A 14,037-nucleotide genomic window follows, 5' to 3' on the forward strand; every position below is an offset into this window, starting at 1 on the left:
ACTCAGGGCTTCCCCTCCGCAGCCTTCAAGCAGGCAGCGCAGTACCGTTCCCTGTGCCAACTGTGCCATACGGTAGATCCCCGGGACTTCTTCACCTCAGAACTGGAAGTTCGTGCCCTTGGACCCATGTCTCTTGTTCTCCCAGGCTCCCAGCCACCGCCATTCTACCCTCTGTTTCTGGGTTTGGCTTTTTCAGATTCCACATAAGAGAGATCGTGCAGTGTTTGTTTTTCTGTGTGTGATTTATTTCACTGAGCATATGTTGTCTCAAATGGCAGGATTTCCTCCTCTCTCGTGGCTGAATAACATTTGTATGTGTGTGCGCACATGCGCGTGTGTATCACGACTTCCTTGTCCCTTCTTCTGTGGACAGACGTTTGTGTCGTTCCCGTGTCCTACCTAGTGTGAGTAGTGACGAATTGAACATGGAGATCCTAATTTCATTTCCATTAACTATATACCCAGAGGACTGCTGGATCGTATGCTATTTCCATTTTTAACTTTTTGGGGAACCTCCGTACTGTTTTCCACAGTAGCCACACCAGTTTGCATTCCCACGGACAGTGCACGAGGGTTCCTCCTCCCCCACATCCTCACCAACACGTCTTTCCTGTCTTTTGGCCGACAGCCATTCTAACAGGTGTGAGGCGGTATCTCATTGTGGTTTCGGTGTGCATTTTCTTAATTAGCAAAGTGAAGCGTCTTTTCACCTGTGTACAAGTTGGCCATTTGTATGTCCTCTTTGGAAAAACATCTATTCAGGTCCTCTGACCATTATTTAAAAAGCGAATTATTTGGTTTTTGGGGATTTTTTTTTTGCTAGTGAGTTGCATGAGTTAACAAGATAGACGGTTTGCACATGTTCTCCTATTTTGTAGTTGCCTTTTCATTTCGTTGTGTCTTCTTACTGTGCAGAAGTTTTTAGTTTGGTGTAGTCCTTTATGCATGGGTTAATTTCTGGGCTTTCGATTCTCTTCTAGTGTCTGTTTTGAGGCTAGTATAGTACCATTTTGATTACTACTATTTTAATATAGCTTCAGATCAGGAAGTATGCCTCCAGCTTTCTTCTTTTTCATTACTGCTTTAGCTATCCAGGGTCTTTTGTGGTTCCATACAAATTTTAGGATTGTTTTTTTCCTGTTTCTGTGAACAACGCCATTGGAGTTCTGATAGGAACCGCACTGAATCTGTAGATGGCTTTGGGTAGTATGGAGATTTTAAACATTAATTCTTACCCATGAGCATGGGATGTCTTTCCACTTGTGTCTTCAGTTTCTTTCATCAAGGTCTTATACTTTTTAGTATACAGATTTTTCACTTGTTTGGTTAGATTTATTCCCAAACATTTTATTGGTTTTGGTGCTATTGTGAGTGGATTCCCCCTCCACCCCCGCCCCCCGCCAAAGTTTCCTTTTTTTGCCTATAGAAAAGGCAACTGATTCTTGTGTGTTGATTTTGTATCCTGCAAAGTAACAGAATTACTGCTTAGTTGTGACAGTTTTTCAGTGAAGTCTTTAGGATTTTTTCTATAGAAGATCATATCATCTGCAAATAAAAATAATTCAGTGCTTCCTTTCTGATTTGGAGGTCTTTTGTGTCTTTGTCTTGTCTGATTGCTCTGGCTGGGACTTCCAGTGCTGTGTTGAACAGGAATGGTGTGAGTGGACATTCTTGTCCTCCTCTGAGCATAGAGGAAAAGTCTTCAACCCTTCACAGTTAACTGTGGGCTTGTCACGTATGGCCTTTGTTGGGTTCATATACGTTCCTTTTAGACCTAATTTGCTGAGAGTTTTTATCATAAAAGGATGTTGTGTTCTTTTCAAAACTTTTTCTGAATCTAGTGAAATGGTGTGATTGATCTGTCCTATTAACATGGTGTGTCATGTTTTTGTGTGTGGGATCTTCCTTGCCTCCCATGGATAAATCCCACTTGATCCTGGTGAACCACCATTTTAATGTAATGTGTAAATTCAGTTGGAGAATATTTGGTCGAGAATCTTTGCATTTATATTCATCACGGATATTGGCCAGCAGATTTCTGGTGGCATCTTAGCTGGGTCTGGGATCAGGGGAACGCTGGCCTCATAAAAAGAACTGGAGTGTTCCCTCCTCTTCAGGTTTTTGGAAGAGTGAGAAGTACTGCCACTAATTCTTTTTTTTAAATGATTGGTAGAATTAACTAGTTGGCCATCTGGTCCTAGACTTTTATTTGTTGGGATGCTTTTGACTACTGACCGTATCTTCTCACTCATTATTGGTTTGTTCACATTTTCTGTTTCTTCTGGGTTATCCAGTTTGTTGGTTGTATAATTGTTCATGTTAGCTTGTTATGATCCTTTGTATTTTTTTTAAGTTTCTTTATTTTTGAGGGAGGGAGGGAGGGAGAGAGAGAGAGAGAGAGAGAGAAGAGGAGGGGAGGAGAGGGGAGGAGAGGGGAGGAGAGGAGAGGAGAGGGAGACACAGAATCCGAAGCAGGCTCTAGGCTCTGACCTGTCAGCACAGAGCCCGATGCGGGGCTTGAACTCATGAACTGTGATATCAGCACTTCAGCCAGAGTTGGATGCCCAACCAATGGAGTTACCCAGGTGCCCCCGATCCTTTGTATTTCTGTGCTGGGGGTTGTCATACCTCTTATTTCTGATTTTGAGTATTTTCTTCCTGAGTCTAGATCAAGTTTTGTCAACTTTATCTTTTCAAAACACCAGCTCTTAGTTTCATTGATCTGTTTTATTTTTTCTGATACCTATTTATCTCCACTCCAGTCTTCTGCTATTTCCTTCCTTATGATAGACTTGGCCTAGCTTTTTCTTCTTTGCCTCATTCCTTCAGGTATAAAATTAGGCTAGTCATTTGACATCTATTTTTTACATATTTTTTAATGTTTTGTTTTTGAGAGAGAGCACGAGTCAGGGAGAGGCAGAGACAGAGGGAGACACAGAACCTGAAGCAGGCTCCAGGCTCTGCGCTGTCAGCACAGAGACCAACACAGGGCTCAAAGATCATGACCTGAGCCCAAGCTGGATGCTTAACTGATTGAGCCACCCAGACGCCCCAAGATGTTTTTTTTTATACATGCATTTATCACTAAAACCTCCCTGCAGGACTGCTTTTGCAGCTTCCCAAACGTTTTAGTGTATTATGATCCATTTCCAGTTGTTTCAAGATTTAAAAAATTTTTTGGTTTCTTTCTTTCTTTTTTTTTTAATGTTTATTTGAGAGAGAAAAAGCATGAGCGGGGAAGGGGCAGAGAGAGAGAGGATATCCCAGTCAGGCTCCATGCTATAAGCACAGAGCCCAAAAGTGGGGCTCAAAGTAACAAACCATGAGATCATGACCTGAGCCGAAATCAAGAGTCAGACACTTAACCATTGGAGCCACCCAGGCACCCCTTTTGTTTAGATTTCTTATTTGACCCATTGGTTGTTCGGGAATGTTTTGTTTGGTCTCCACATGTTTATAAATATTCCACCGTCCCTCCTGTTACTGATTTCTAGTTTTGTAACACTGTGGTTGGAAAATAGAGTTGGTGTGATTTCAGTCTTCTTAAATTTGCTAAGACTTGTTTTGCAGCCTGTCATATGACCTGCCCTGGAGAATGTTCTGTGTGTATTTGAGAAAAATGTGCATTCTGCTGCTGTAGATAGAATGTTCTATAAATGTCTATTAGGTCCATTTGGTCTAATGTATGGTTCAAGTCCAATGTCTCCTTGTTGATTTTCTGTCTCGATGATCTATATCCATGGCCGAAAGTGGGCTATTAGAGTCTATTACTATTGTGTTGTCTTTTTTCCCCTTTCAGATCTGTTAGCATTTGTTTAATACATGTAGGTGCTCCAGTAATAAGTGCATATATATAATTGTTACATCTTCTTAATGAGTTGATCCCCTTATCCTTATATAATGAGTTTTGTTGTGTTTTACTGTTGGGGGCTTAAAGTTTATTTCACCTGACGTCAGTCGAGCTACCCTCTCGTCTTGTGGCTTCCACTTCATGGAAGAGCCTCCTCTTTCCTTCACTTCGAGCCTGTGTCCTTAAGGCAGGAGCGAGTCTCTTGTGGGTAGCATGTAGTTGGGTCTTGTTTGTTTTTAATTCAGCCACCCTGTGCCAATTCATTGAAGAATTCAACCCATTTACATTTTGAATAACCTTTGACAGGTAAGGATTTTCCTGTGCCATCTTATTAATTGTTTTCCGGCTGTTTGTGGTTCCATAGTTCCTTTTCTTCCTGTCTTCTTCCCCACCTTTGTGGATTGGGGATACTCCTTGGTGGGGTTCCCTTGTCTTTATCTTTGTGAATCTCCACTAGGTTTTTGCTTTATGATTACATGAGGCTTACATAAAACACCTAGTAGATAAACTGGTCAACTTACACCGGTAGGGACACCTCTGCCCTTTTGCTCCCTCTTTTTATATTACTGTCACATTTTTTTACATTAATGTCATGGTTTACCTCTTTTTGTTTTAGAGATAGCATGTGAGCAGGGGGAGGGGCAGAGGGGGAGAGAGAGAATCCTAAGCAGGCTCGCGCGGGGCTCAGTCCCACAACCCTGGCATCATGACCTGAGCCGAAACCAGGAATCGGATGCTCAACCGAGTCACCCAGATGCCCCGTTTACCTCTTTGTGTATTGTGTATTAATTAAAAAATTACAGTAGGTGTAATTATTTTTGATACTTTCGTCCTTTAGCCTTTAATTAACACACTATCCAATTACAGAATTAGAGTTTTCTTCATCCGACTGTATATTTACCATTTCCAGTGTGTTCCATATGTTTGTATGTTTTTGTGTCACTGATGAGCATCCCTTCACCTCGGCTGGAAGAATTCCTTTCAGCATTTCTCGTAAGGAGGGTCCAGTGTGATGAACTCTTCCAGTTTTTGTTTATCTGGGAAATTTTTATTTTACTTTTTTGCCTTTATTTCTGAAGGACAGCTTCACTGGATAGTGTATTCTTGGCTGGCCTTTTTTTTTTTCTTTTAGCACTGTGAATGTGTCATCCACCCTCTCCTGGTCGGTAAGGTTTCTGCTGAGAAATCCACAGATCTCCAGTGTGGGTTCCTTTGTAGATTACTCTTTTTTCCTCTTGTGCTTTTGGGATTCTACCTTCGATTTCTGACAGCTTCATCATAATGTCTTTTGGGAGAGATTGTTTTGGCTTGAAATAATGAGGTGATCTGTTAATTTCATGAACTTGAATGTCCAAGTCTTTTTGCAGGTCTGGGAAGTTCTCAGGCATGAGATCTCCAAATAGACCTCCATCCCCCTTCTTCCTCTCTTGTCCTTCTGGAACCCCAGCAATACTGGTGGCTCTTTTGATGGTGTTCCACAGATGACATTTGCTCTTAGCTTCTTTTCTTTGTTCTCTGGGCTGTTTCAAAGCTCCTGTCCTATATTCACTGATGGCTTTCTTCTTTCTGGTCTGTTCTGGTGATAATACCCTCTCTTTCACCCCTCATTTCATTCACTGACTTCTTCAGCTCCAGAATTTGTTTAGTTCTCATGATTCTCTTTGTTAAATTTCTCTTTCTGTGTATGTGTGCTTTTCCTGATTTCATTGAATTTCTTTGTGTTTACTTGTAGCTCATTAGCTTCCTCAAAAGAGCTATGTTGAATTCTTTGTCATGTAAGTCACAGATGTCCTCCCTGTCTTTGGGATCAGTTACTGGAAGATAAATGAGGGATCTTTTGGTGATGTCATGTTTCCTTGGTTCTTTATGTTCCTTTGAGTTTTGTGTTGCTCCTTTCACATTGAGGTAGCAGTCACCCCTCCGATCTTTACCAGCTGCCTTCAGTTGGGGGGCACTTTTTGATGGCCCTGCTATACAGATTCTGTGGCTTTCTCCAACCTGCCATGGATACACCTGCTCCATGCTTCCTGATCCCTCTTGTGGCAGAATCCCTAAGCTTGTAGGTCTTCCCCTGATCTTACAACACACCAGACCAACTGTTAGAAACCTCTCTTTTGCTTTATTGAAGGTGGTGTTACAGCTCAGGACTGCACTTTCCCCCACGCGCTGGCCTGTCTTCCGTGGGTGCTCCCCGTCCACCCGAGCTTGTCTCCTGCTGCCCCGGGAGTGCACACAGGGTGGGGTGGGTGGTGTGAGTTTTGACACTCAGGTGTTGAGGGTGCCCAAGTCCAGTGGAGGGCTCCGAAGATGAGGTTTTCCCAGGGGCTGTGACAGGCTCCGTGTTGGAGTCCAGAATGCAGTCAACAGAAACGGCATCCCTTTAAGGCTGTCTAATACTATGACCTCATCCCTGATCTCCTTCCCCCAATCACAAAGCCCCTTTAACGCCCTGGGCATTGCAAGAGAAAAATGCGTTTCTTTAGCAGCCTCCTGCACAGCGGGGGAAGCGAGGCTGTCACCGCTGGCCCTTTCCCCTGCGGGAGAGATGCCGCTGTGTCTCTGAGCTCTGCCGCCTTGGGGGAGGGGTGCTGCTGTAACGTTTTCTTTCCAACAGAATGCTGGAACTTCTCCTCTAGAAACCTGGGTTGCTACAAAGGCTATCTCGCCCATGGGTGGTCTGCCCACGTCAGCATTATCCAGCCTCCCCCAGACTGCAGCCGAGAGGGACCAGAGCCGGCTCACAGGGTCCCGCCAGTGATAAAGCCTGTACCGTGGTCTGCCTGCCCATCGCCGAAAGCATGGTGGTGAGACTCTCCCAGGCAACCTGCGTCAGGTGCTGGATCACACGGCTCCCACGGACGCACGTAAGTTTGGAGATGGAAGCTGAATTTTAGTTGTTGAAGGAAATACCTTTTTTTATGTGTATTTATTTTTTAGAGACCTGGAGTGCAAGTGGGGGAGGGGCAGAGAGAGGGAGACACAGAACCCGAAGCAGGCTGCAGGCTCCGAGCCATCAGCACAGAGCCCGACGTGGGGCTCGAGCTCACAAACCGTGAGATCATGACCTGAGTCGAAGTCGGACGCTTAACCGACCGAGCCATCTAGGCGCCCCAGTTGTTAAAGGAGCTTATCGACAGCTGCCGCGATGCTGTCGTCACTGTGATGGACGCTAATTAGGCTCGCGCTAATCATTCTGCAATATATATGGGCTTCACATCGTCACTGTACGCCTTAAACTTAGATGTAACGTGTCAGTTATGTCTCAAAGTTGGAAAAAGCAATTTGAACCGGGCTCTTTAATTCCCAGGTACGTATATCTGAGCCGGGAGTCTCCCTTATGCCCCAAGCGTGTCCATACTAATCTGCGGGCTCCCTCCCCAGGTGTGTCCGCCCTCGCATGGCAGGCAGCCTCCCTAACTCAGTGCCTCTTCTGGGAAGTGGACCGCTCTCCCCAGGTGTGTCTCCGACCGGGAATATTTCCCCAGCACTCGAGGTGCTCTTGCCCCGAACAGCAGTGTCTAATTCCCCAGATGTGTCTGCTTGGACACACAGAGTCTTGCTAAGTGTACAGGTAGGTCTCCGTGAACGTAGGGCGTCCCCTCTGAGTCGAAGTGATTCGTTGTCCTCCGGGCGTATCTACAGCGACCTGAGGTCCACACACTGACACGGCACATTTCCCTAATTTCCCAGGTGTGTCTCCTCTGCCCTGGATACTTCTCTCTCCGAGCTTATTTACTCCAAGGGGAAACCGCCTAGCTCCCCGGGTTTATCTAATCTGTGACCTGCTGATAATGCAGACGTGCCTATCCTTACATAAGATGTCTCCCTAATACCCCACGTAGGTCTACACACTGTTAGGATGTCTCCTTAAATCCCAGTGTGTTTTCTCTGGCAACCCTGGATGTCTCTGTAATTGTCCAGGTGCATCTCCATTGAACTGGGATGTCTCCCTTCTAGCCAGGTGCCTGCTCTACTTGGGACACCCTAACTCCCCAGGCATGTATTGAGGGACCCGGGGGGCCGCCCTATTTCCCCAGGTGTGTGCCACAGCCTTATTCCAATTTCCCAGGTACATGTCCCCTGACCCGGGACGTCTCTTTACTTCCGTCGATCTGTCCACCCAGACGTGGGATGTGTGCCTGACTCGAGTGTGTCTGCTCTGAACTGGGATGTCTACCTATTTCCATAGTGGAGTCTGTTTTGGTCTTGATGTTTCCTTAATTCTGCATTATGTGTCTAACTTGACCTGGATGTCTCCCCAATTCCCCTTTTGTGTCTTCACCGAACTAGATTTCTTATGCCCCAGGTTTATCTACCCAGACATGAAATGCTGCCACCGATTCCCAGGTGTTTTTCCTCTGACCTAGGATATGTTCCTTATTCTCCAGGTTGGCTTTCCCTTACCAGGATGTCTCCCTAGTCCCCACGTGTACGTGCTCACACCTGGGCTCTCTCTTACTTCCCGAGTGCACACACTGATCTGTCTGCCGAATTCCATAGGTGTTGACCCTGACCTGAGACGTTTCTCTTATTCCATGGATGTGTTTTCTGTCTTGGGATTTCTTGCTAATTCCCCCATGTGTTTACCGTGACTTAGGATGTTTCTCTAATTACCCAGATGCTTCTACTTTGACCTGAGTGTCTCCCTAATCCCCAGATATGAATACTCTGACTTCCGATGTCTCAAAGTAACCCAGAGTTCTACCCTGACCTGGGATGTCCTGCAAGTTCCCCAGGTGAGTCTACCTGACCTGAGACGTTACCCAGTTCCCTGGGTATAGACACCCTGACATCACTGGTGTCCCTAATAACCCAGGTGTGTCTCCCTAATTCTCAAGGTGCGTGGACACCGAAAAGGGATGTCACTCTAATTCCCCAGTTGTATCTACAGTGACGTAGTCTGTGTATTCTTCAGCTACGGATGCCTTTATCTTCAGAGTCAGAAGATAATTCTCCAAATGTGCCAACGGTCAAGTGGAATGCTTCTTATTCCCCATGGGAATGGGATGCACTGACATGGGATGTCTCATTAGAACCCCAAGGAACTCAGACTATGAGATCATGACCGGAGCCGAATTCGGACGCCGAACCAGCTGACCCACTCAGGCGCCCCGGTTGTTAAAGGAGGTACCTTATGCTGCCATGATGCCGGTGTCACTCTGGACACTGATTTTGTATCTTGTACCCTTACTGGATTCACTTATCAGTTCTAAGTTTTCCTGTGGAGTCTGTAGTGTTTTCTCTATATAGTATCGTGTCGTCTGTGTAGTGAAAGTTCCACTTCTTCCTTGCCAATTTGGACGCCTTTTATTCCTTTGTCTTGTCTGACTGCTGTGTCCTCCTTCATTGGGATTTTAATATCAGCTTCCAATTTGGCCAACTTCTGACCTTGGAGCTCATTATAAAAATCCTTCCAAATATCTTATTTGTAGGTTTTAGCGGAGATAAACAGTAAATATGCCTGGCAATAGTACACTTTTTTTTTTTTTTTTGGCTTCTTTTAAACCAAAGGTAGATCAAGCTACTCAAGCAAAACTAATAAGCCCTTTATGACATATCCACGGACTCGAGATGTATGTCCTAGGAGGGTGCAAAAGATTTAGTCTTCCCAAGATCCAGAACTACTCCCAAAGATAGGCAAGATCTAGAAAGTTCCCCTGAGAGCTGGCAACAGTCAGTAGGATGGCAGCCACAAAGGGGGTGCAACCCGTATGTCAGGCCAGCCATATTCTCAGGGCCCCTGACCTTGCACTTACAAGAATGCACAGCCTGCAAGCCCCAGGCAGGCAGAAAGCCAAGCCAGAGGCCCGGGACACATAGCAAGACAAATAGGAAAGCAGGAGCTGTCCCTGGGAGGAAGAGGGTCAGTGACCAGAGGGGATCCCCAAACCAAATTCACAACAGTCTGGATTTGAAAGTGAAGAGACAACATGATACTTGACCCCACTCTCTCTGCCGGCCTCTCCGCTTCCTCAGGGTCCTGCGTGTAGGCTCCGGAGCGGGTGCGGTGTCCCAGTGGGTCTCGTCTGGGTCACCAGAGACTGTAGACGAGGAAAAATTAATTTTCCCTCTGCCCTTTCTAGTGCGTTCTTGGCTGAGAACTTGTAACTGGACAAGCTGGTCTAGGTCACAGGTTTCCGACCACGGCCGCTGTGATTCAGGGCTGCCCTTAGACACTGCCATTTCTGCCACTGTGTATGCGCTCCGGAACCCCACTTCCCATATAAAGAGCTGGGGCACAAGATTATGGAGCTCTCAGCTCTCTAGAACTTTAGGTCTCATGTCTCCTCGGTGTCTGTCTGGCAGATCTGTCGCTCTTACCTTAGGGTCACACCAAGACCGCCAGTAGTTCCCCAAGTGGAATGGTGGGCCCACCAGCAGAACCCAACACATCAAGACTGTGGATAACGCAGGGCTTAGAGGCTTCGGGTCCACGTAGAACCACCTGCCAGCTCCAGCTGGCCCACTAAATCCTGGCCAGGAAAAGCCCATCAGACCCGGGAGCTCGAACGCAAACAGAGTAGAGCTCAGATCCAAGAGGAACTTCCCCGCGGCTGTGGAAACATGAGAAAGACCAAGAACTAAAAGGGCTCAGCAGGCACCCATGCCCACGTTTCTTGTCATCCCCAAAGCCATTAGCAGTCTGAATCCCATCCTCGTCATCAACACTGTTAAAAGAAATTTTGGGGGCGCCTGGGTGGCTCAGTTAAGCATCTGACTTCAGGTCATGATTTCCCCGTTCGTGGGTTCGAGCCCCGCATCGGGCTCTGTGCTGACAGCTCAGAGCCTGGAGCCTGCTTCAGAGTCTGTGTCTCTCTCTCAGAGAAAACATTTTCTAGTCAACTTACGGATCTAGCTGGCTTCTATTTAGTGATTCATGAGTCAGGCAGCATGCAACCTAGCGATAGAAAGGAGCACCAAAGAGCTGCACAACGCACGAGATTCTTACAGACCACGTGAGCAGGAACAGGCAGATTCGCTGGGCATCTGCTGATGGGTAAGCATGGTTACTCTTGTTATATGGGCCCCAGGGAAGTCTCAGAGCAGGTCGGGTACCTTGTGCGGAGCAGGTGAGAGCTGATTGGCTGACCTAGGCCTTCCTCTTCTGGGAGAGCAGAGCATAGAAATGTAAGTTTTGGTTTGCTGACACGGGGCTTAACATTAGTGACTCCGTTTTGGACGTAATCTGGTTACTTTAACGACATTGACGTGAACTACATCCATAGTAGTTCCCTAAGCGTGGTGGCCCTGATCTGGATTGTATCTCAAGTTCCTCTGGGAAGTATACCTGAGCTGGGATGTCTCCAAAGTTCCCCAGTTAGGTCTAACCTGATCTAGTATATGTCCCTAGTCACCGAGGGTGTGTATACTGACAGTGGGTGTCTCCCAGTTCTCCAGGTTTGACTGCCCCAACGTTGGAAGTCTGCCAATTTTCCCGTGGGTCTACACTGATCAAGGATATTCCCCTAAATCTCTAGGTATGTCTACTCTGACCTGGGAGGTGACCCTTATTCTGTGTGTACCCTGATCAATGAGGTCTTTGAAATACAGAGACCTGTGGGGTTTCTCTAATTCTCTGAGTGTGCCTACTCTGGTACGCACTCAGAGATGTATCCCTAATCCTGTGTGTGAACCCTGAAAGGTGGTGTCCCCCAATCACCCAGGGGTGCCCTCCCTGATTTTATCTGTCTTTAATAACCAGAAGTGTCTTCTCTGACCTGAGATATACCTTATCATCAATTGTGACTGACCTGGGATGTGTCCCTAATTCACCACGTGTGTCTTCAGTGACATTGGATAGCCCCCTAACTCCCCAGGTGTTTCTACCCTGACCTGAAATGTTTTCTTTGTTCTCCAAGTGTGTCTGCCCTAAACTCGTATTATCTCTGAAAATTCCTGTATCTTCTCTGACCTGGTCCATTCCCTTAGAGCCCAGTTGTGTCCACATGGGCACAAGTGAATCTAATGCCAGATGTTTCTGTCGTGACCTGGTTTGTCTCGCTCTTTAGGTGTTGACCTGGGATGTGCAATTCCTCCTCCGTGTGTCCACTGACTTGAGAGGTCTCGTGTTTATTGGTACCACTCTGGAAGTCCCCTCTCTGCTCTGTTGTATTCTGACGCAGCACGTCTGCTTACTTCCCCAAGTCCACCTACCCTGACCTTCAGGGTCTCCACGACTCCTGAGATGTTAGCTCACCTGGACCGCTGACTAGTTCCCCAGATGTGTCTACAAAAAGCGGTATTTTATTGTAATATACCAGTTATGTCTACACTGACCTGAGCGGTCTTAATTCCCCAAGTGTGTCAACACTAACCTAGTATGATTCCATACATTCCCAGCTGTGTCTGCCTCGACATTGGATGTCTCCACTTGACCTGCTGTGACTACCTAGTATCTCAGGCATGTCCACTCTGACCCGGAACATCTAACGCCTCAGGTGTGGCCACTTTGCCCTGGAGCCTCCCTGGTTCCCCAGTTGGGCCTGCTGTAATCTGAGATGTCAAACTCAGACGTGTCTACTCATACCTGGGATGTCTAATCCACAGATGTGTCCACGCTGAACAGGGATGGCTTCCTAAAACCCCAGATGTATCTATCCTGACCCGGGATGTGTCCCAAACTTTCAAGGTGTGTCCATACTGAGGTGTGGTGTCCCTCTGGTTTTGCAGGAGTGTCTACGCTGACCTTTTTGTTCACATAAAACCCCAGTGGTGTATGTCTGAGTGGGGATCTCTCCCTAATTCCTCAGGCAGGCCTACCCTGCATCGGAATGTCTCACATTCCCCGTGTCCAGCTGACCTACGAGATCTCCCTGGTCTCCCAGGCATGTCTACTCTGATCTGTGGTCTCCCTAACCCCCCAAGTGTGTCTCCTCTGGGGGTTGTCTCCCTGCTTCGTCGTAAGTGTCCACCTTGACACGGTGTATCTCTCCAGTTACCCTAACGTGACCGAGGTGTCTAATTCCACGGTGAATCTATGGCCTGGGACGACCCGTTTCCCCACATATTTCTACTCCGACCAAAGAGGTCTCCTTGGCTCCACAGGAGTGTCTGCTCTGAGCTGGGATGTCTCATTCTCCAGATTCCTCTCTCTGGACCTTGAACGTCTCTGTTCTTCAGGACTGTCCAGCGTTATCCTGGGATGTATGCCTTTGTCCTTCGCCGTGTCTACTGCGAATCTGGAGGTCTCGTTCCTCAGGTGTGTTGACACAGACTTGGGCTCTCTTATTCCCAGTTGCATCTAATCTCACCTGGGAGGTCTCCCTAGTTACCAAGGTGTGCCTGTATTGTTCACGAAGGGCTGTTTCCCCCAGGTCATCCACCTTGACCAGTGAAGTCTCCCGAACTCCAGAAGTGTGTTCACAGTGACCTGAGGTATCTCCCTATCTCTCCAGGTGTTCTGATCTGTGATGTCTCTAAGTCCCCAGGCGTGTCTGCATTGATTACAGTGACCCTTTAATGCACCAGGTAGGTCAGCCTGACTTGGGATCCCTCCCTAACTTAGGGAAGGGTCTTCCCTGACTTAGGATGTCACTCTGCTACCCCCCACCCCCCACTGTGTCTAGCCTGATCTGGAATCTCTCTCCCATCCAGGCTCTCCCCAGGTCCCCAGATGTGTCTACCCTGACACGTGATGTCCCCTGAGTTCCCCTGTTTCTATTTTGATGTGGAATGTCTACAGTAACCTGGAATGTCTCCTTAATTCCCCAGGTATGTCTACCCTTACCGGGATATCTGTTTAGTAACTCAGATGTGTCTACACAGATGGGGCATGTCTACTTTCTTACAAAGTAAGTGCATCTCTTTTGACCAGGGATGTTTCCCTAGTATCCCAGGTTGTGTCTATCCTAAGATGGCCCCGTTTCCCCAGGGGAAGATACCATGCCTTGGGATGTCACCTTGATTCCTCGGGAATTTCTATACTAATCTGAGAAACCGGTTTCCCCACGTATGTTCTCTCACTTCAGAGGTCTTGAATTCTCTGGCTCCGTCTACTCTGACCCGGAATGTCTCCCTGTTTACCCTGCTGTATGTCAGCCGAACCTCGATGCCTCCTTAATGATCAGCTGTGTGTACATGTACCTGCATAGCTTTTCCCCTGCTCTTATCTGAACTCTACCCAGGAGGGTCTGCACTTGAGGATGTGTACCTAATTTCCCACGTGGCTCTTCTGACCTTTGTTGTAA

At 47.0% G+C, this 14,037-nt stretch overlaps 1 long non-coding RNA gene across 3 annotated transcripts; it reads left to right on the forward strand.

Moving 5' to 3' along the window:
- Nucleotides 1–6,920: 6,920 nt before the first annotated feature.
- LOC125148580 (uncharacterized) lies at nucleotides 6,921–13,642 on the forward strand. Of its 3 annotated transcripts, XR_007145643.1 has the most exons (7): nucleotides 6,921–8,586; nucleotides 8,766–11,328; nucleotides 11,860–12,288; nucleotides 12,398–12,479; nucleotides 12,933–13,049; nucleotides 13,246–13,318; nucleotides 13,445–13,553. It is a non-coding gene; the product is annotated as an uncharacterized LOC125148580 (long non-coding RNA). The 3 variants fall into 3 exon arrangements; XR_007145644.1 differs by lacking the exon at nucleotides 13,445–13,553 and adding an exon at nucleotides 13,562–13,642 and having other exon boundaries at nucleotides 6,921–11,328; XR_007145642.1 differs by having other exon boundaries at nucleotides 6,921–11,328.
- Nucleotides 13,643–14,037: the final 395 nt, after the last annotated feature.

This window comes from Prionailurus viverrinus, chromosome D3 (genome assembly GCF_022837055.1).
Source record: "Prionailurus viverrinus isolate Anna chromosome D3, UM_Priviv_1.0, whole genome shotgun sequence".
In the NCBI taxonomy this organism is placed as follows: domain Eukaryota; kingdom Metazoa; phylum Chordata; class Mammalia; order Carnivora; family Felidae; genus Prionailurus; species Prionailurus viverrinus.